This window comes from Stegostoma tigrinum, chromosome 22 (genome assembly GCF_030684315.1).
Source record: "Stegostoma tigrinum isolate sSteTig4 chromosome 22, sSteTig4.hap1, whole genome shotgun sequence".
NCBI classification, from domain to species: Eukaryota; Metazoa; Chordata; class Chondrichthyes; order Orectolobiformes; family Stegostomatidae; genus Stegostoma; species Stegostoma tigrinum.
Window position 1 is genome coordinate 53,951,843 of NC_081375.1, and position 23,096 is coordinate 53,974,938.

Here is a 23,096-nt window from a genome sequence, read left to right on the forward strand (position 1 = left end):
TTTTTGTACATCAGTCACTAGTACACTAATACAAATACAAAGAAGGAAATCCTGTTGAAGGGATAAATGGCAGGGTTTGAATCAGGGCTGAGTGGGTGACTGACCTCTCGGGTCCAATTCCCAGTGAATGTTAAATTAGCTGCGCTCAGCTGATCCGTAGTGATGGTGTCCATACCATTATGCAAAGGAGAAGGAAATGTGTGAAAATAAGAAATAGAAGCAAGAATAGGATATATTGACCTTGGAGGGAGTACAATTTGTAAGAAAGATACCTGGACTCCATGTGTTAAATTATGATGATGGATTATACAAATTAGGCCTATTTTTTCTAGAATTTAGAAACTTGATAGTCGATTTGATTGAGGTCTTCAAGGTATTAGCAGGAAAAGGCAGGTTAAATAAAGATAAACTATTTTCACTGACTGGGGATTCTAGAACTAGGGGATGTAGTCTGAAAATTAGGGCTAGACTATTCATTTAGGAAGTACATTCTACACACACAGGATGTAGATGTTTGGAACTTACTTCTGCAAATGGCAGAGGATGCTGGATCAATTGTTAATTTGAAATCTGAGATACTTTTTGTTAAGCAAAGGTATGAAGTGATGTGGGCTAAGTTGTATGGAGTTAGGCCACAGATTACCAATGATCTCACTGAATGGTGGAACAGGCTCAAGGGGCTGAATGGCCTACTTGTGTTCCTATATTCATTTTGTCTATTTGTGCTGTCAATTCCTCTATCTTGTTACATATACTACGTGCATTCAGATAAAGGGCCTTAAACTTTGACATTTTACTGTTATTACTTATTGTGGTTCTAATTCCTGCTGCACTCTGTACATATACTTTCTACTGTTCCTGTCACACTTTATCAGTCAATCCATCACTACCCTGCACCACTGCTATCTCATTTCATTTTGATCATTTAAATTTCCTTCTAACTGAGCTACAACCCACCTGCCCACAACCACCACTACCACATCCAACTAATTAGTTTAAAGCCCTATTTACATCCCTTGTTATATGATCCACCTAAGCACTGGTCCTACTGTGCTTCAAATGACGCCTGTTCCAGTGGAACTGCTTACTCTTTGCCCAGACTGGTGCCAGTACCCATGAGTCAGCTAGTTTTTCCCATGCCAATCTTTGAGATATGCATTTACCTCTCTAATCTTACTTGCATGCGACTCGGATAGTAATCTAGAAATTATTACCTTTTGTGATTCTGCTTTTCTAATTTAGCCCTGAGCTGCTCATAATCTCTCAGAAGAACCTCTTTCCTTGTCTTACATGTGTCATCAGTATCACATTAATTAGATATTTCTCCTTCCATTTCAAGTTCATCACTAGCCCAGAAGAGATTACCTGAACCTTGGCACCAGGTAGGCAAGACCACCTTGCTGCAGAGAACTGTATCTGTTCCCTTAATAATGGTATCTCTAATTACTACTGCATTTCTGTTCTGTCCCCCTGACTTCAGTGGCACTCTGGACCATAGTGCTGTGGTGGGTTTGCACATCATCCCTGCAGTCTGTTCTCTTGTCCACACCAGGAACAGGAACACTGTACCTATTGGACACCGGTACTGGCTGAGGGTGCTCCAAAGCTAAATTTTGATCTGGAAAAGGAAGATCCAATGTTCCAGTTCCTGATCACTTTCAGATGATTCCTGGGTGACATTGGGTGAAGGCAAGTGTTGATGCTGAGATAATGGGAACTGCAGATGCTGGAGATTCCAAGATAATAAAATGTGAGGCTGGATGAACACAGCAGGCCAAGCAGCATCTCAGGAGCACAAAAGCTGACGTTTCGGGCCTAGACCCTTCATCAGAGAGAGCTTTCTCTGATGAAGGGTCTAGGCCCGAAACGTCAGCTTTTGTGCTCCTGAGATGCTGCTTGGCCTGCTGTGTTCATCCAGCCTCACATTTTATTAAGTGTTGATGCTAACCTTTTTTGATTAACCAGCTGCCTTGATGATGCTTGTGGAAGAACTATCTGCTGAAGTTCTGATCTAGTCTCTCAGGTTTTTCTGAAGGCCAGAGGTGGCTAATTCCCAGTGGCCTGCACCTCTATGTGAACGGTGGGAGCCTGGGTGGAGGGCTGTACATGGGTGTTGGAGCAAAAAAGATTACTGAATAAAGGTTTTCTCCTCTAAGTTCTGTAATCATCAGAAAATAATATTGTGCTCTCAGCATCACTGGGGCCGAATGTGTGATGTGTTAGCTGTATTGCTGTCCAGCTCTCCTGGCCCAGAGACCGTTTCCTGTGCTGTTGAACGGATAAGCAAAGATAAGTTTGTGGTTTCCTCTGACGTTGGAAGTATGTCGCAAGCTGGAGAGCTCAACTCGCTGATTGCATCTCAGAACTACGAGGGAACCATTTGTCACTTGAGAAAATGAATCATGCATTCTTCGCCAGTAAATAATCCTGCATCGCTGGATCTGCCCAGGTATCAGTTTGACTATCTGACTTGGCTGAGTGGATTCTGAGACCGCAGTCTCCTTGCAGTAAGTCACAAGTTACCGACAATCTTCCATTGCACTCGCTGTAATAAACAAGCTGATTGGTTTTTGGGTTGAACACTGTTTCTCGGCTGTTGCTTGCTTCAGTATATGTTAGGTCTTTGGACCTGAGCTGTTGTAATTTCCAGTTTATGAAGTGAATGAAGCAAGTCGCTGCCTCTTTCTCTTTCATTCTTGTCGTATCTCTTGACTTTGGAGAAAAAGGTAGGGTGGAATACTGCATTGTATTCATGTCTCAAGTTGATATCACTTGGTGTAATGGCTGACCATTAACCATTATGTTTCTTATGTCTAAACAGTTGCTAGGATTACTGTTAAATTTAAGATGGTTAGACGTTTAGGTAAGAATATCAAAGAACACAGAGCTAAGGCAATGAAATGGGGCTGAGGTACAGGTCTGAATTGAATGACAGAGCAGACCTGAGGGGCTGAATTGTCTCCTCTAGTCCCTATAAAAATAAAATACTGCACATGCCAGTTATCTGAAATAAAGACAGAATTTGCTGGAGAACTCATTCAATCTGGTTGTGTCTGTAGAGAAAGAAAGGGGTCATGTTTTTAATCTGATATGCCTTCAGAACTGCAAGGGTTTGGAAAATAGTGGTTTTTATGCTGTTGACAGAGGAGGAGAAGCAAGTGGAACAGATGGCGATCGAGCCTAGAGCAAAAGACAAAGGGAGTGCGAATGATAGTAAAGGAGTGATAAAGATGCAAAATACCTGTATATAATACGTATAAAAAGGAGAAAACAGGCCCAATCTGCTGAAAACAAAATCAACAAGATGCAAACAAAACATGGTCAGTGTGGTTATTTTTGGGGGAGGGGTTCAAAATGGAGGACAAAGTCTGGAGTTGTGAAACTCAGTATTGAGCCCTAGAATCTATGAAGTCTCTAAGCAGAAAATATGGTCATGTTCCTCCAGCTTCAGGTGAATTTTGTTGGGATACTGAACCGACTTCCAATAGCTTCCCATTTTAATAAACCATCTTGCTCCCATGGGTTTACTACAGGCCCCCCAATAGCAGCAGGGAGATTGAAGAAAGCATAGGTCGACAGATTTTGGAAAAGTGTGCACGCAGTAGGGTTGTTGTAATGGGTGACTTTAACTTTCCTAATATTGATTGGAACCTCCTTCGAGCAGAAGATTTGAATGGAGCTGTTTTTGTAAGGTGTGTTCAGGAGGGTTTCCTAACGCAGTACGTTGACAGGCCGACGAGGGGAGAGGCCATTCTAGACTTGGTGCTCGGAAACGAGCCGGGGCAGGTATCAGATCTTGTGGTGGGAGAGCATTTTGGTGATAGTGACCATAACTGCCTCACATTCTACATAGCTATGGAGAAGGAGAGGATTAGGCAGAATGGGAGGATATTTAATTGGGGAAGAGGAAACTATGATGCGATTAGACATGAGTTAGGAAGCATGGACTGGGAGCAGTTGTTCCATGGTAAGGAAACTATAGACATGTGGAGACGGTTTAAGGAACAGTTGTTGGGAGTGATGAGTAAATATGTCCCTCTGAGACAGGCAAGAAGGGGTAAAATTAAGGAACCTTGGATGACGAGAGCGGTGGAGCTTCTAGTGAAAAGGAAGAAGGTAGCTTACATAAGGTGGAGGAAGCTAGGGTCAAGTTCAGCTAGAGAGGATTACATGCAGGCAAGGAAGGAGCTCAAAAATGGTCTGAGGAGAGCCAGGAGGGGGCACGAGAAAGGCTTGGCAGAAGGAATCCGGGAAAACACAAAGGCATTTTACACTTACGTGAGGAATAAGAGAATGGTCAAAGAAAGAGTAGGGCCGATCAGGGATAGCATAGGGAACTTGTGTGTGGAGCCTGAGGAGGTAGGGGAAGCCCTAAATGAGTTTTTTGCTTCTGTCTTTACGAAAGAAACGAACTTTGTAGTGAATGAAACCTTTGAAGAGCAGGTGTGCATGCTGGAATGGATAGAGATAGACGAAGCTGATGTGCTGAAAATTTTGTCAAACATTAAGATTGACAAGTCGCCAGGCCCGGATCAGATTTGTCCTCGGCTGCTTTGGGAAGCGAGAAATGCAATTGCTTCGCCACTTGCGAAGATCTTTGCATCCTCGCTCTCCACTGGAGTCATACCTGAGGACTGGAGAGAGGCAAATGTAATTCCTCTCTTCAAGAAAGGAAATAGGGAAATACCCGGCAATTATAGACCGGTAAGTCTCACGTCTGTTGTCTGCAAGGTGTTAGAAAGGATTCTGAGGGATAAGATTTATGACCATCTGGAAGAGCATGGCTTGATCAAATACAGTCAACACGGCTTTGTGAGGGGTAGGTCATGCCTTACAAACCTTATCGAGTTTTTTGAGGATGTGACTAGAAAAGTTGATGAGGGTCGAGCTGTGGATGTGGTGTATATGGACTTCAGTAAGGCATTTGATAAGGTTCCCCATGGTAGGCTCATTCAGAAGGTCAGGAGGAATGGGATACAGGGGAACTTAGCTGCTTGGATACAGAATTGGCTGGCCAACAGAAGACAGCGAGTGGTAGTAGAAGGAAAATATTCTGCCTGGAAGTCAGTGGTGAGTGGAGTTCCACAGGGCTCTGTCCTTGGGCCTCTACTGTTTGTAATTTTTATTAATGACTTGGACGAGGGAATTGAAGGATGGGTCAGCAAGTTTGCAGACGACGCAAAGGTCGGAGGTGTCGTTGACAGTGTAGAGGGCTGTTGTAGGCTGCAGCGGGACATTGACAGGATGCAGAGATGGGCTGAGAGGTGGCAGATGGAGTTCAACCTGGATAAATGCGAGGTGATGCATTTTGGAAGGTCGAATTTGAAAGCTGAGTACAGGATTAAGGATAGGATTCTTGGCAGCGTGGAGGAACAGAGGGATCTTGGTGTGCAGATACATAGATCCCTTAAAATGGCCACCCAAGTGGACAGGGTTGTTAAGAAAGCATATGGTGTTTTGGCTTTCATTAACAGGGGGATTGAGTTTAAGAGTCGTGAGATCTTGTTGCAGCTCTATAAAACTTTGGTTAGACCGCACTTGGAATACTGCGTCCAGTTCTGGGCGCCCTATTATAGGAAAGATGTGGATGCTTTGGAGAGGGTTCAGAGGAGGTTTACCAGGATGCTGCCTGGACTGGAGGGCTTATCTTGTGAAGAGAGGTTGACTGAGCTCGGTCTCTTTTCATTGGAGAAAAGGAGGAGGAGAGGGGACCTAATTGAGGTATACAAGATAATGAGAGGCATAGATAGAGTTGATAGCCAGAGACTATTTCCCAGGGCAGAAATGGCTAGCACGAGGGGTCATAGTTTTAAGCTGGTTGGTGGAAAGTATAGAGGGGATGTCAGAGGCAGGTTCTTTACGCAGAGAGTTGTGAGAGCATGGAATGCGTTGCCAGCAGCAGTTGTGGAAGCAAGGTCATTGGGGTCATTTAAGAGACTGCTGGACATGTATATGGTCACAGAAATTTGAGGGTGCATACATGAGGATCAATGGTCGGCACAAAATTGTGGGCTGAAGGGCCTGTTCTGTGCTGTACTATGTTCTATGTTCTATGTTCTAAAAGGTTCTGTCTTAGGCCTGTTGAAGTGTTCCAATGAAACTTAACCCAAGGTGGAGGAATAGCACCACATTTTCCACTTAGGCCCTCACAGCCTCTAGGATTTGATATTGAATTTCACAACTTCGGAAAATAATATTTGACTTCCATTTTTATTATACACCTCAGCTACGTCTTGTGTATCTTGTTGACCTTGCTGTCAGCAAAGTGGACCTATTTTCTCCTCTTCTTGCCTAATGTTTACACTTATTATAAATCTCTATCACTCCTTTACCATCATTCACACTCCCTTTTTCATTTGCAATGGGCACCCTCACAATCTGTTTTACTCACTCACTCCTCCTGCTTAATAGCATAAAAGCCTTAATAGTCAATAGCATAAAAGACACCATTTCCCAGTTTCTTTAAATTCTGAAGACTAATCACATTGGACTTTAAAGGTTAAAACTTTTTCTCCGACACACAGACCTGTTGAATATCTCCAGTGCTTTCTGTTTTTATTCCTTCTGTTCCTGATATTCCAAAGAGATTGCTGCCCATATTCTGATATTTTGATAGCAGTACTGGTTTCGGGAGAGGATAAGCCAGGGATCTCAAATCGTGAATGAGTAATAATGAATTTTTGTGGTAGAATTAAACACTCTATCACAGAGTAAGAAGTTACAATTCAAATGATACCTGTGATATGCAAGGAGTGTTTTCATCTGCAAAGAAAATGAGATTGTAATGTTAAATAGTCAAAGCTGTGAAGGAGTATTGGGCTGGTGGAGGATATACTGCAAGACATGCCTTATGTGCAAGGTAAGCTGTGTTGATCTCTGAAATCTCACCGGATTTCAGAGAAGCAATCTCTGATCCCACCGATAATAGGTTGTTTAGAATTACTTCACCCACAAAAATGGTCTGCGCTTCCTAATTTAGATATCTTTTAATTAACCTGTCATTGCTTACCTCTGGGACAGGGTGGGCTTGAACTCTAGCCTTCTAGTGGGGACACTTCCTCCACACCAAGAGCCCCTACTTTCTAATGTATGCTAATTGTAATGTGACATTGCTAGGAGTACAGGAGCTAAAAACATAAAAGTAGCTCCATTGGTCAGGGCATAGTATCTTATCTAGAGGCTATTGTCTGCCTGTGAGATGGTGAAAAAAGTCTCATTTGAATGTTTAACATTATTCAATGATTTTAGTAATTGAGGCAATATTAACATAATGGAAAAAGGTTGATTTGATTATATCATGTTAAGGGACATCAGTCTCATGGGGATGGGGGGGGGGGGGGGGCGCGGGGTGGTCATGGTCAGGGAAGCATATCCTTTGAGACCCAGTCAAACTCATCCCTGAGGACAAACCTTAACTCAGAGCTTCAACAATGTATAAAGTGTAAATCTAATTGATATCCTCCCAATAAGGGAAAGATAGCTAAATCGCACTGGGTTGCAACTTGACCTTGAGAGAGAGTTTTAAAGTCTGACCCATGGAGCAAGGCCCTTGTGTAGTATTTGTGTAGTTTTTGATCTTAATAAATTGACTTTTCTGCAGCATCCAAAGTCTATTTGCTGTCTCATGTAAACTGCAAAACATTCAACTTTCCCACAACGATGTGAGCAAGGGGGTTTATAAAAATCTAGAGGCCATTGACATTGGCAACAATACTGAGGCTGGAAGAACCTGTACTTCTGAAACCGGAAAGTGGCAGGGACTGAGGTCCTAGTGGAAAGAATCTGTAGAAAGGGTTTTAAACCAGTAAAGGGGAAAGAGAATAACTTAAACAGAAGCTAAAATACATTGCTTACAGGTCTGAAGCAAGAACTTTCAAACGTCGATTGGAGTAGACTGTTTGCAGATAAAGAGGCAACTGATAACTAGGAGGCTTTCAAAAGTGTCATAATGAAAGTTTGGAGGTATGTTGTTCCTATTAGACTGAAAGCTAAGACTATTCTGTAATCTTACCAATGGATGGATAAAGGCAGAGGTTCTAGTCAAGAATAAAAAAGAATTATAGATATAGACAACTGGAATAAAATGAATCTCTCGAAGAATATAAAAAGTGTAGGGGCATTCTTAAGATGGAGATCAGGAAGGCAAAGGGGGGGGTTATGAAATAATCTTATCTGCCAAAGCTAATCCAAACAGATTCTACAAGCACATTTAAGAGCAACTAGAGAGAGAGTAGGGGCTCTTGAAGGTCAACAGGGTTGACTTTGTGTTGAACCTCAGGAGTTGGGAAGCTTATTAAATAAATATTTTGTAACAGTTTTCACTGAAGAAAGAAATGGAGGCTAGAGAACATGGGGAAAATAAATATTGATGTTTTTATAGAAGCTCACATTACAGAAGAGGAAGTGGTGGAAGTCTTAGAAATCATTAAAGATGGATAAACCTCCAGGACCTGATCAAGTGATCCCAGAATGTTCTGGGAAGTCAGGGAGGAAGTTGCAGGGCTCCTTGTGGAAATATTTCTGCATCTTCAATAACCAAGGGTAAAGTGCTGGAGGATTGAAAGGTTGGGCCTTTATTTAAGAAAGGCTGTAAGGAGAAGCTTGGGAACTATAGATCTGTGAGTCTGACATCGGTGGTAGGTAAGCTGTTGGAAGAGACTGTGAATGATAGAATTTACATCCATTTGGAGAGGCAAAGAGTAATTAGGGATAGTCACCATAGTTGTTTGTGAGGGAAATCGTGTGTTTCAAACTTGTTTTGAAATTTTTTTGAGAAAGTAACTAAAAAGCTTGAGGGAAGAGTGGTAGACATTGTTTACTGGGACTTTACTAGGCCTTTGATAAGGTTCTGCATGGTAGACTAACTGGTAAAGTTAGATCACATGAGATTCAGGGTGAGCTTGCTAATTGGATACAAAATTGAATTATGGTAGGAGACAGAGTGTGTTGATGGAGGGTTGTTTTTTGGACTGGAGGCTTGTGATCAGTGGTGTTCAACAGGGATTGGTACTGGGCCCACTTTAATCTGTCATTTACATAGCAATTTGGATTAGACTTGAGGAGGCATCGTTAGTAGTTTGTGGATGACACCAAAATTGGTGGTGGTATGGACAGACAGAGAGGTTATCTAAGATTATGATGTGATCTTGATCAATTAGAGTCAATGGGCTGAGGAGTGGCAGAAGGAGTTAATTTGGGTAGATGTGTGGTATTGTATTTTGGTAAAACAAACAAGCACAGGACTTGTACAATTAATGGTAGGGCCCTGGTAGTTTTGTAGACCAGAGGGAGCTATTGGCTCAGATACGTAATTGTTTGAAATTTGTTTCACTGGTAGACAGGATGATTAAGGAGGTGTTAAGGATGCTTGCCTTCATTTCTCAGATCTTTTCGAATATGGGAATTGGGACAAGATGTTGGTGAGGTTTCTTCTGGACTACAGTGTCCAGTTCTGGTTGTCCTATTGTAGGAGGGACATTAATAAACTGGAGAGAGTTCAGAAAAGATTTACCAGGATGTTGCTGGGAATGTGGGGTTTGTGTTAGAAAAATAGACTGGATAGGCTGGTACTTTTTTCATTGGTGTAGGGGAGTTTGAGGGGTTACCTCAAGAGATTTATAAAATCATGAAGGGCACAGATAAGGTGAACTGCAAAGGCCTTTTTCCCTAAATGAGAGAGTTCTTACCAAGGAGTCATACTTTTAAGGAAAGATTTAAAAAGGACATGAGGGGCAGCATTTTTATGCAGTGGTTAGTGTGGGGAATGAACTGCCAGAGGAAGTGCTGGATGTGGGCACAGTAACAATGTTTAAAAGACGTTTGGATAAGTAACGAATAGGAAAGGTTTGGAGAGTTATGGGCCAAATGCAGGCAGGTGGGATAGCAAAGTGCAGAGCTGGATGAACACAGCGGGCCAAGCAGCATCTTAGGAGCACAAAAGCTGATGTTTCAGGCCTAGACCCTTCATCAGAAAAGGGGGAGGGGAAGAGGGTTCTGAAATAAATAGGAAGGGGGGTCAGATCAAAGATGGATAGAGGAGAAGATAGGTGGAGAGGAGACAGACAAGTTAAAGGGGCGGGGATGGAGCCTGTAGAGGTGAGTGTAGGTGGGGAGGTAGGGATGCGATAAGTCAGTCCAGGGAGGACGGACAGGTCAAGGGGGCGGGATGAGGTTAGTAGGTAGGAAATGGAGGTGCGGCTTGAGGTGGGAGGAGGGGATAGGTGAGAGGAAGAACAGGTTAGGGAGGGTGGATGAGCTGGGCTGGTTTTGGGATGCAGTGGGGTGAGGGGAGATTTTGAAGCTTGTGAAATCCACATTGATACCATTGGGCTGCAGGGTTCCCAAGTGGAATATGAGTTGCTGTTCCTGCAATCTTCGGGTGGTATCATTGTGACACTGCAGGAGGCCCGAGATGGACATGGGAGAGGGAGTTGAAATGGTTTGTGATTGGGAGGTGCAGTTGTTCATTGCGAACCAAGCGTAGATGTTCTGCAAAGCGATCCCCAAGCCTCCGCTTGGTTTCCCTGATGTAGAGGAGGCCACAACGGGTACAGCAGATGCGGTATACCACATTGGCGGATGTGCAGGTGAACATCTGCTTGATGTGGAAAGTCATTTTGAGGCCTGGGATGGGGGTGAGGAAGGAGGTGTGGGGGCAGGTGTAGCACTTCCTGCGGTTGCAGGGGAAGGTGCAGGGTGTGGTGAGGTTGGAGGGGAGAGTGGAGCAGACAAGGGAGTCATGGAGAGAGTGGTCTCTCCAGAAAGTAGACAAGGGTGGGGAGGGAAAAATGTCTTTGGTGGTGGGGTCAGATTGTAGATGGCGGAAGTGTCAGAGGATGATGCATTGGTTCCAGAGGTTGGTGGGGTGGTATGTCAGGACGAGGGGGATTCTCTTTTGGCGGTTATTTCGGGGGGGCGGAGTGTGAGGGATGAATTGCGGGAAACACGGTCAAGGGTGTTCTTGACCACTGCGGGGTGCAGGGATGTTGTGGTCCTTGAAAAACGAGGACGTCTGAGATGTACGGGGGTGGAATGCCTCATCCTGGGAGCAGGTGCGGCGGAGGTGAAGGAATTGGGAATACGGGATGGAATTTTTACAGGAAGATGGGTGGGAGGAGGTGTATTCTATGTAGCTGTGGGAGTCGGTGGGCTTGAAATGGATATCAGTTTCTAGGTGGTTGCCTGAGATGGAGACAGAGAGGTCCAGGAAGGTGAGGGATGTGTTGGAGATGGTCCAGGTGAACTTAAGGTTGGGGTGGAAGGTGTCGGTGAAGTTTGAGATCCTCGTGGGAGCATGAGTCGGCGCCACTACAATCATCAGTGTAACAGAGGAAGAGGTGGGGTTTAGGGCCAATGTAGGTACGGAAGAGGGATTGTTCCACATAACCTACAAAGATGCAGGCATAGCTCCCCCAACTGTGTCCCAAAACCAGCCCAGCTTGTCCCTGCCTCCCTAACCTGTTCTTCCTCTCACCAATCCCCTCCTCCCACCTCAAGCCACACCCCCATTTCCGACCTACTAACGTCATCCTGCCCCCTTGACCTGTCCATCCTACCCGGACTGACCTATCCCCTGCCTACCTCCCCACCTACACTCACCTCTACTGGCTCTATCCCTGCCTCTTTAACTTGTCTGTCTCCTCTCCACCCAATCTTCTCCTCTATTTATCTTTGATCCGCCTCCCTCTCTCTCCCTATTTATTTCAGAACCCCCTTCCTCTCCCCCATTTCTGAAGAAGGGTCTAGACCCGAAACGTCAGCTTTTGTGCTCCTAAGATGCTGCTTGGCCTGCTGTGTTCATCCAGCTCTACCCCTTGTTATCTCAGATTCTCCAGCATCTGCAGCTCCTATTATCTCTGCAGGCAGGTGGGACTAGTTTAGTTTAGGAACATGGTTGGCATGGACTACTTGGACCAAAGAGTCTGTGTTTCTATGCTGTATGACTCTATAAGAAAAAGAAACAACATGAAATCCCAGATTATCAACAGCTTTAAAGATAATAGAAGTTATTCACAATCAGAATAAAATGCTCAAAAATAACAAGTAACAGATCAAAATACAAACCAAAAGATTAAAAAAAACAAAATTACAATAAGTTGAAGTGTCTGGTATAGACATCAAGACAAAAGTGACTGTTGTCTGATTTAAAAGTTCTAGAAGAAACTGTAGAACAATGAGTCTCACATTGGTGGGTGGGAACCTATTGGAGAGAATTCTGAGGGATAGGATTTACATGCATTTGGAAAACCACGGCCTAATTAAGGACAGTTAACGTGGCTTTGTGTGTGGCAGGTCATGTTTTACTAACTTGATTGAATTTTTGAGTTGATGAAGGTGATCGATGAGGATATAGCAGTGGATGTTTTTGACATGGATTTTAATAAGGCTTTCAGTAAGGTCCCCCAAGGTAGGCTCATCCAGAAGACTAAGATGCATGGAATCCACAATGAAGTGGCCACCTATATTCAGAATTGGCTTGCCCATAGAAGGGAGAGGGTAGTGGTGGAAGAGTGTTTGGTTTTTTTTCCGGCTGAAGGCCCGTGTCTGGTGATGTTTACCAGGGATCATACTGGGTCCTCTGTTTGTGATGTATATAAATGATTTGAATGAAAATGTAGATGTGTGTGTTTGTAAGTTTGCAGATCATACTCAGATTGGTGGAGTTGTTGATAGTGTAGAAGTTGTCAAAGAGTACAGGGAGATATAGATCAGTTGCAGAAATGGCAGATGGAATTTAATCCAGGCAAGTGTGAGGTGTTGCACTTTGGGAGATCAAATGTTAAGGAAAAGTATGCAGTTAGTGGAAGGACCTTGAACAGCATTGATGAAGAGAAGGATCTTGGGGGTTCAAGTCCACAGCTCCCTACAAGTAGATACGCGAATAGATAGGGTGGTAAAGAAGGCATATGGCATGCTTGCCTTTATTGGTCAGGGAATTGAGTACAATAGTCAGGATGTCATGCTGCAGCTTTATAACACTTTGGTTAGGCTGCATTTAGAATATTGCATTCAATTCTGGTTACCACATTACAGGAAGGATGTGGAGGCTTTGGAGAGGGTGTAGAAAGGATTTACTGGGATGCTGCCTGGATTAGAGGGTATGGGCTGTAAGGAGAGGCTAGAAAAACTCTGGTTGTTTTCTCTGGAGTACGGAGGCTGAGGGAGACTTGTTAGAAACTTATACAACTATGTGATGGGTAGATGGACTTGACGATCAGAATCTTGCTTGAGATGAAATGCCTAAAACTAGGGGGCCTACATTTTAAGGTGAGAGGAGGAAAGTTCAAAAGAGATGAGGGGCAAGTTTTTTTTTGAACAGAGTGGTAGATGTTTGGAGTGCACTGCCAGGGTGTTGGTGATGGCAGATATGATGGGGGTGTTTTAAGAGACTTTTAGATAAGCACATGAATGTGCAAGGAATGGAGGGGTAAGGACAGGCAGAAGGGATTAATTTTGGCATCATTTTTGACACAATATCATGGGCCGAAGGGCTGTACTCTTGTGTTCTATGAATGATTGATCGTGAGATAATGAACAAAAGGCTAAATTAGATGTGCGAATTGACATTCAAAGTTATGATATAGTGGCCAGCATTGAAACCTGACTACAAGTAGGTAAGACTAGAGGATAAATATTTTGGGTTACAAGAAAGCTTTGAAAGGGAAGAGAGAGGGAAATATGGCAGCAGATCCAAATATATAGCATTAGAGAAAGAGGATATCAGGAAGGCTAAGGAGGCAGCAAAACTGAGTAGAATTGATGAATAGTAAAGGATTTAAGTCTTGGGAAGGTGTTGCATCTAAACCTCCTGATCACCATGATAAAGTGGGATAGACAAGTGCAGGGATCAGAGAAGGATTGCAAAAAGAGCAGTCTCAATGAATCACATAAAATTGCTCATATACACCAGGGGAATAGGATAGTTTGAATTTCAGATTCCTAAGCTGCAATTTCTTGAATGTATCTGGAACTTTATTCTGGATTAATGTAATTTTGAATAAATGAGAGACCACAAACACACATTGCTGGAGAAACTCAGCAGGTCTGGCAGCATTTGTGGATAGAAAGCAGAGTCAATGTTTCAAAACCAGTGACAGAACTGAGTTTGGCAATTTCTGGTGCTGATCTGGATTTCCAGCATCTTCATTTCTTTGTTTTCTTTCAGAGGAGAGACCACAGATTTAGTGATGAGTAATGAACATTGATTAGTCAACTTTCTCAGTCATAGATGTACAGCATAGAAACTGACCCTTTTGATCCAACTCATTCATTCTGGCTAGATATTCAAAATTAATGTAGCCCCATTTACCAGTTCTTGGCCCAAATCCCTCAAAACCGTTCCTATTCATATACCCATTGTACCAGCCTCCTCCACTTCCTCTGGCAGCTCATTCCATACACACATACACCGTCCCCTGCATGAAAAAGTTGTTCCTTAGGTCCCTTTTAAATCTCTTCCCTTTCACCTTTAAACCTTTGCCCTCTAGTTTTGGACTCCCCTACCCTGGGAAAAAGACCTTGGCTCATTTTTCCCCTCATTATTTTGTAAACCTCTTTAAGGCCAATCCTTAGCCTCTGACTCTCCAGAGAAAATACCCCCAGCCTATTTAGCCTCTCCCTCTGATGCTGCCTGGCCTGCTGTGTTCCTCCCACTCCACACTTATCTCAATATCCTTGTAAATCTTTTCTGAACCCTTTTGAGTTTCAAAGGTTCTTCCTATAGCAGGGAGACCAGAAATGCATACAGTATTCCAAAAGCGGCCTAACCAATATCCTGTACAGCCAAAGAAGGTCTCTCAACTCCTATACTCAATGTACTAACCAGCAAAGGCAAGCTTACCAAACATCACCTTCGTTACCCTGCCTCCCTGTGACTCCACTTTCAGGGAACCATGAACCTGCACTGTAAAGTCCTTTTGTTCAGCAAAACTTCTCAAGAAGGTGTAACTAGTAGGGTTGTCAAGGGATAGACAGTCAATGTGGTATATTTGAACTTTCAGAATGAGTTTGACAAATTCCCACTTAAGAGATTATTGTGTAAGATAAAGCCATGGGTTTGGGGGAAATGCATTCAGATGGATAGAAAATTGGCAGAGAGGAAACAAAGGGTAGGAATAAATGGTCCATTTCAAACTGGCAGGCAATAACTAGTGGGGTGCCACAGGAATCAGTGCTGGGACCCCAGCTATTCACAATATATACAAATGATTTGGATGACGGAACAAAATGTAACATCTTCAAGTTTGTAGATAATACAAAGTTGGATGGGAGGTTGACTGTGACCAGGATGCAGAAACCCTTCAGCATGATCTGGACAGGTTGGGTGAGCGGGAAAAACAAAGGCAAATGCAGTATAATTTGGATTAATGTGATTTATTCACTTTGGAAGCAGAAACAAGAAGCCAGATTACTACCTGAATGGCTGTAGATTTGGAGAGGGGAGTGTGCAGTGAGACCTGGGTGTCTTTGTGCACCAATTGCTGAAGAAGGCAAATAGTGTGCTGGCCTTCATTGCGAGAGGTTTCAAGTACAGAAGCAGGGAAGTGTTGTTACAGTTGTACAGGGCCTTGTTGACGCCACATCTAGAATATTGTGTGCAGCTTTGGCCTCCTTTTCTGAGGAAGGGTGTTGTTGCTCTCAGAGCGCAGCAAAGGTTTACCAGGCTGACTCCAGAGATGGTGAGACTGAAGTTTGAGGAAAGCTTGACTGACTAGGTTCAGACTGTTTTTGAATTAGTTCATGGTACAATTGTAGGCTAATGGGTATGATCTTGTAGCCATTAGCTGGACAATTTCAAGGAGATCAAAGCTAGGAACTAATTATTCAGGTGTATGTAACATTTCAAAAGGACAGACAGGAGGGAAGGGGTGGTAAGGTGTGATAGCCAGAAATGATTTTGCATTAGAGATGCAGAATTCCCATGGAGGGAGTTAAGAAATAAAATTGTAGTCTATAGGCCTCTTGACTATAGATATTCTTTGGGACAGAGAATAAATCATGGGGCAATTAAGGCATAGTTACAAAAAAAGGAAGGTCTTTAATCATGCGTGACTTTAACCCTTGTATAGATTGGGATAGCAGTTTGGCATAGGAAGCCATGAAGAGTGTATAGTATGTATTCAGGGCACTTTGTGTGTGGCAAAGTCTATCTCACAAACTTAAGTTTTTTTTTGAAGAGGTGGCCAAGAAGATGGATGAAGACAGAGTGGTAGACATTGTCTACGTGAACTTTAGGAAGACCTCTGATAACGTTCATAGAAATCAAAGAATCCATACATTGTGGAAGCAGGCCATTTAGCCCATCAAATCCACACCGACCCTCCAATCAGCATCCCACTCAGGACCCCACCCTCTCCCTCCTTCCCAAAATCCCTGTAACTCTGCCCTTCCCATAGCTAAGCCACCTAGGTTCACATCCCTGGACTCTAGAGGCAATTCAGCATTGCCAGTCCACTTAACCTGCATATCTTTGGACTGAGGGAAGTAACTGGAGCACCTGGAGGAAACCTGCACAGACATGGGGAGAACGTGCAATCTCTACACAGATAGTCGCCCGAGGCAACCCTGGTGTTGTCAGGCAGCAGTTCTGACTGCTGAGCCACTGTGCTGCTGCATGGTAGACTGGTTAGTTTCCTTCAGGGATTCAGGGAGAGCTGACCAATTGGATACAAAATTAGCCTGCTGTTAGAAGACAGAGGGTGGTGGTTGAGGGATGTTGTTGAGACTGGAGGCCTGTGACCAATGATGCGCTGCAAGGATTGGTGCTGGGCTCACTGTTGTATGCCATTAATATAAACTATTTGGATGAGAATATATGAGGCATGGTTCGTAAGTTTGGGGACGGAACCAAAATTCGTGGTATAGTGGACTGTGAAGAAGGCTATCTATGGGTACAACGGGATTTTGATCAACTCGGCCAAGTGGGCTGAGGAATGGCAGATTGAGTGTAATTTGGACAAAGCAGGGCGTAATTTACAGTTAATTGTTGGCCCCTGGGGAATGGTATTGAACAGAGAGACCCAGGGGTTCGGGATCATAGTTCCTTGAAGGTGGTACCACAGATAGATAGGGTGGTGAAGAAGACATTTGGCATGCTTGCCTTCATCAGCCAGAGTACTGAGTACAGGAGTTGGGATGTTATGTTACAGCTGTACGAGACATTTGGAGTATTGTACACCATGGTCAGGATGCTATTCCACTGTGAAGGGTACAAAAAAAAATTTACAGGAATGTTACTGAGACGGGAGTTATAAGGATAAGCTGGGATTTTCTTTCCAAGAGGAAGCTGAAGGTGACCTTAGAAGTTTATAAAATCATGAGGACCATAGATAAGGTGAAGAGCCTAAAACTAGAGGACAAAGGTTTAAGGTGAGAGGGGAAAGATTTAAAAGGGATCTGAGGGGGAACCTTTTCACACTGTGGGTTGTGTGTGTATAGAATGAGTTGCCAGAGGAAGTGGTAGAGGTGGGTACAGTTACAACATTTAACAGACATTTTGGACAGACACATGGATAAGAAAGATTTAGAGGGTAGGTAAAAGGAACTAGTTCACTTTAGGAAACGTGGTTGGTTTGGATGAGTAGGTGAAGGGGAAGGGCCTGTTTCTGTGCTGCATATCTGCCTCCTAGGAAACAGTGACCATCACATGGCAAAATTTAGCATTCGGCTGATAGAGGGGAACTTGGGTTGCAAACAATTAGTCTAAGCTTAAATCGGCATGAGTGCAGAAGTAGTTGGAGTGGACTGGGGAAGGAGTTTATATGGTTGAGGAACAATGGGTAGATGTTTAGGACAATAGTTTGTAACTTACAGCAAAAATGTATTTGAGTGAAGAAGGTTCTAGAAAAGGGATAAGCCAAGCATAGTTAACCAGGGAAGTTAATGTCAACATCAAAAGTGAATATACGGTGTGGTAAAGAATGTAGTAATAAGTGTAGTAATGAGTCAGAGGATTGGGAAAGTTCTTAAAAACCAACAAAAGATGACCAAAAAATAATGAGGTTGAAAATAAGCTTTGAAGGTAAACTTGCAAGTAATGTCAAGATGTACAGCAAAAGCTTCTTCAAATATAAAGAGAGACGCCAAAGTGAACACTGACCCCCTCAAGAATGAGGCTGGAAAATGATAATGGGGAACCACGAAATGGAAGAGGAGTTTAGTCGATAATGTGGAAGGCAAATGGAATGTTGGCCTTTATTTGAAAGGGATTGGGATGTCAAAGTAGGAAGGGTATAAAAGTACTGGTCAGTATTGTGAACCATTTGGGCCTTTTTATCTAGGGAAGATATACTGGCATTGGAGGAGAAGGTTCACTAAACTGCTACCAGGTCTGGAGGGACTGTCTTATGAGGAGAGGTTGAGTAGTTTGAGGTTTGTGAGTGTGTGAATCTGGGGAATTCTTTACCACAGAGGTCCGATGAGGCTGTGTCATTAAGTATAATTAGATTTGTAGACAGATTTTTAATCAGTAACTGGATCAAGGATGATGTAAAGGCAGGAAATATGAGGATTATCAGATCTGCCATTGAATAGTGGAGCAGATGGGATGGACTGCATGACATAATCCTGCTCCTATGTTATATGGTCTTATAACTACAAAATTGTCAGCTATCTGGCAATATAGAAAATTATCGAATTCCATCATGTACGCAAAGCAGGACAAATAAAACCTGGCCAGTTACAGCCCCATCAGTCTATTCTTAATCATCAGTTAAGTGATTGAAGGTGTCATCTACAGTGTCATCGAGCAGCACCTGCTCGGTGATACCCAGTCTGGGTTTGGCCAAGGCCATATCTCCTGACGTCATTACAGCCTTTCTTCAAGCATGGGCAAAAGAGCTGAATTCCAGAGTTGAGGTGAGAGTGACAGCCCTCAACAGCAAGACTGCATTTGATCAAGTGTGGCATCTGAGACCCCTAAGAAAACTTGAATCAATGGATATCACGGGGCAAACTCTCCACTGGTTGGAGTCATACCTGGCACATAGGAAGATGGTTGCAGTTGTTGGAGGTCAGTCATCTCAGCTGCAGGGCATCTTCTGCAGGAGTTCCTCAGGGTAGTGTCCTCGGCCCAACCATCTTCAGCTGCTTCATCACTGACCTTCCCATCATCGTAAGGTTAGAAGTGGGGATGCTTGCTGATGATTGCACAGTATTTACCATTCGTGACTCTTCAGGTGCTACAGCAATCCATGTTCAACTACAGCAGGACTTGGCCAAGATCTAGGCTTCAGCTGACAGTTGGCCAGTGTTGTTCAGGCCACACTTGTGCCAAGCAACAATCATCTCAAACAAGAGAATTAAATAAATCTCCCTTGACATTCAATGGTGTCAATATTGCTGAACCTCCACTATCAACATCCCGGGAGTTACCACTGACCAGAAGCCTAATTATAGTGGCTGCAAGAGCAGGGCAAGTGTTAGGAATATTGCGGCAAGTTACTCACCTCCTGTTTGCCAAAGCCTGTCCACCATCTACAAGGCACGAGTCAGGAGTGTGATGAAATAATCTTCACATGGGTGAAACAGTCATTACTGGAGAAGCTTGACATGATCCAAGACAAAGTAGCCTGCTTTATTGGTATGTGACCCACCACTTTCAACATGCACTGCTTTCACTGCTGATGCCCAGTGTACCATCCATAAGATGCATTCCTGTAACTCTTCAAGGCTCCTTAGAGAACATCTTCTTTATAGCTGAGAATGCAAATCTTCAGTTAGATGTGCTGAGCGAAAGGCAGCTGATACACATCAGGAAGGATGGTAAGTGGAACTTAAAGCAAGGCAGATAACAGCAAATGTACTTTCTAAAAAGATGTGATCTCACAAGGGACAAAGAATGGGAGGAAGAGGAGTCCAGTATTGTGTAAAATGGAGTGTAATGGTAACAAGGATGCAGACAAAGCATCAGTGATTTCTGTGATGGTTGAGGTATAACCTTTGGTTAGCATGCAGGGTTCAATTTTAGATTTGGGATGAACAGGCTCATAGCACTGAGTTCAGCTGGAGTGTGAAGTCTGGAAATTAAAAGTCTGTTTCATGGAAACAAATTCCTTGGCAGGAATTGAAAGTAACAGTTTTGGCCTTCCCAGTGTCCAACTGTAGAAAATTCCCGAAACGTCAGCTTTCCTGCTCCTAAGATGCTGCTTGACCTGCTGTGTTCATCTATCTCTACACCTTGTTATCTTGGATTCTCCAGTATCTGCAGTTCCTATTATCTCTGTAGAAAATTCTGACAATTTTTAATGACAATGTCCTAAAGCTGCGATAAATGGAACTGAGTGGTCTTGGTGTGACCCAAACTGAAAATCAGTGAGCAGGTTGTTGCTGAGTAAGTCACTGCTGATGATATCTTCTGTTGTTTTGTTGATGATTAACACTAGACTGATGGGCTGGTAATTGCCAATTTGGATTTATCCTGCTTTCTTGTGGACAAGACATATCTAGATGGTTTTGCACATTGTCAAGGTGGGTGCTGATGACTATGGGCAGAGTTAGTTGCAGAGCACAAGTCTTCAATGCTGTACTACGACCGGGATTTTGTAAGGACACATAGTGTTTGCAATGTCCAGTGCCTTCAGTCTTTTCTTGATACCACATGCAGAGAAAAAATTTTGGCTTAAGAATAGTCTCTGAGATGTGGACCTCTGGAGGATGCCGAGATGGTTCATGCAATCTGGCCAAAGGTGCATGCTAAATGGTTCAGCCTCACATGTGCTGGACTCCCTGATTGTTGAGGATGGGATATTTGTAGATCAGTCTCCTCCAATTACTTAATAGTGGCTCACCATTCATGACTGAATCACCGAATCATAGAACTGTCAAGTATAGGAGACCATTCAACCCATCATGTCTGTACTGTCACTTTGGGCAATGTTATTCAGTTGCTATCTCCTGTTTGTTCCGCATTACCTTGTATGTTGTTTCAACTTAAATAATAATTCAATGCTGTCTAGAATGCCTACACCACATTTCCAATCAGTGCAATCCAGGCCCTAAATATTTGCTGAATGGAAAAAAAATTCTCACCTTGGACTTAGTTCTTTTTCAGAACAATTTAAAAGTGCTTTCAATCTGTTTATAAGTGGGAACCCACCAACTCCATCTTGAACCTTGATGACTGGCAAATATTTTGTTCAATCTCCCCTTGGCCTTCTCTACTACAAGAAACCTTTCTAATCCATCTTCATAACCGAAACTTCTCACGCCTGGAACCATTTTCCTAAAACCTGTTCTGCACTTTTTCGAGTGGGTTCACATCCTGACGAATGTTAAGGCTGAAGCTTTCACAACATTCTTCAGCAAGAAGTGGCAAGTGGATGATCCATCTTGGCTCCTCCAGTCGTCCCCAGCACTACAGATACCAGTCTTCAGCCAATTTGATTCACTCCAGTGATTAGATTAGATTAGAGTGTGGAAACAGATTCTTCGGCCCAACAAGTCCACACTGCCCCTTGGAGCATCCCACCCAGACCCATTCCCCTGTAACCCACACATCCTTGACCACTATGGGCAATTTAGCATGGCCAATCCACCTAGCCAGCACATCTTTGGACTGTGGGAGGAAACCAGAGCACCCGGAGGAAACCCACGCAGACACGGGGAGAATGTGCAAACTCCGCACAGAAAGTTGCCCAAGGCTGGAATCGAACTTCGGTCCCTGGCGCTGTGATGCTGCAGTGCAAGAAATGGTCGGAGATGCTGGATACTGCAAAGGCTATGGGTCCTGATAACATTCCAGAAATAGAGCTGAAGACTCTGTTCTAGAGCTTGCTGCTCCCGGAGCCAAGCTCTTCCAGTACAGTTACAACATGGGCATCTTGCCCATAATATGGAAAATTACCCAGATAGCAGTACCTGCTCAGCAATAATTTGCTCATTGATGCTCAGTTTGGGTTCCAAGAGGGCCACTCAGCTCCTGACATCACTACAGCCTTAGTTCAAACATAGACAAAAAAGTTGCATTCCAAAGGTGAGATGAGAGTCTCTGCCTTTGACAGAAAAGCTGCATTTGACTGAGTGTGGCATCAAGGCGCACTCGTAAAACTGGAATCAGTAGGCATCAGGGGCAAATTCTTTGCGGATTAGAGTCATATCTGGTACATAGGAAAATGGCTGTAGCTGTTGGGGGCCAATCATCTCAGCACCAGGGCATCTTTGCAGGAGTTCCTCAGGGTGAAGTCCTAGGCCTAATTATCTTCATCTGCTTCATCAATGATCTTGCCTCCATTATAAGGTCAGAAGTAGGGATCTTCGCCAGTGATTGATTGCACAGCACCATTCACAGCTCCTCACAAACTGAAGCAGTCGGTGTTGAAATATAACAAGATCTGGACAATATCCAGGCTAAGGCTGACAAGTGGCAAGTAACATTTGTGCCACACGTGCCAGGCTATAACCATCATCAATAAGAGACAATCCAACCACTGCCCCTTGACATTCAATGGTGTGAACATCACTGAATCCCTCACTATCAACATCCTGGGGGTTACCGTTGACCAGAAACTCAACTGGACTTGCCACGTAAACTACAAAAGCAAGTCAGAGGCTAGGAATACTGTGCTGCATAGCTCCCCTCCTGACTCTCCAAGGCCTGCTCATCAACTCCAAGGCACAAGTCAGGAGTGTGATGGAATACTCCACACTTGTCTGGATTGGTGCAGCTTCAACATTCAAGAAGCTTGACACCATCCAGTAGCTGCAGTGTGTACTACCTACAAGATGCACTGCAGAAATTCACCAAAGATCCACAGACAGCACCTTCCAAACACACAACCACTTCAATCCACAAGGACAAGAGCAACTGGTACATGGGAACACTACCACCTGCAAGCTCCCTCACTAAGCCACTCACCATCTTGACTTGGAAATGCATCATTATTCTTTCACTGTTACTGAATCAAAATCCTGGCATTCCTCTCTAATTGGGTCAACTCATAGCAGATGCAGTGTTGTGATTAAAGAAGATTGTTCACCGCCTTCTCAAGGGCAGCCAAGGATGGGCAACAAATGCTGGCCCAGACATCAACACCCACATCCACAAATGAATAAAATAAACTTTATTCAAGCTAAGGTGTAACTACTGTCTTATACAGGTT

At 43.6% G+C, this 23,096-nt stretch overlaps 1 protein-coding gene across 3 annotated transcripts in view; it reads left to right on the top strand.

Annotated features, from left to right (window-relative positions):
• Positions 1–2,379: 2,379 nt before the first annotated feature.
• The window catches only part of unc13d (unc-13 homolog D (C. elegans)), a 149,474-nt gene continuing 128,757 nt past the window's right edge, over positions 2,380–23,096 (top strand). For 2 of the 3 annotated variants that reach the window (XR_009447091.1, XM_059653844.1), the window contains exon 1: positions 2,380–2,507. The gene's annotated coding sequence lies outside the window, so the exon portion shown is untranslated. Of the gene's footprint in view, positions 2,508–2,657; positions 2,727–23,096 lie in introns of those variants that run through there. The other variant, XM_059653845.1, reaches the window with a different exon arrangement.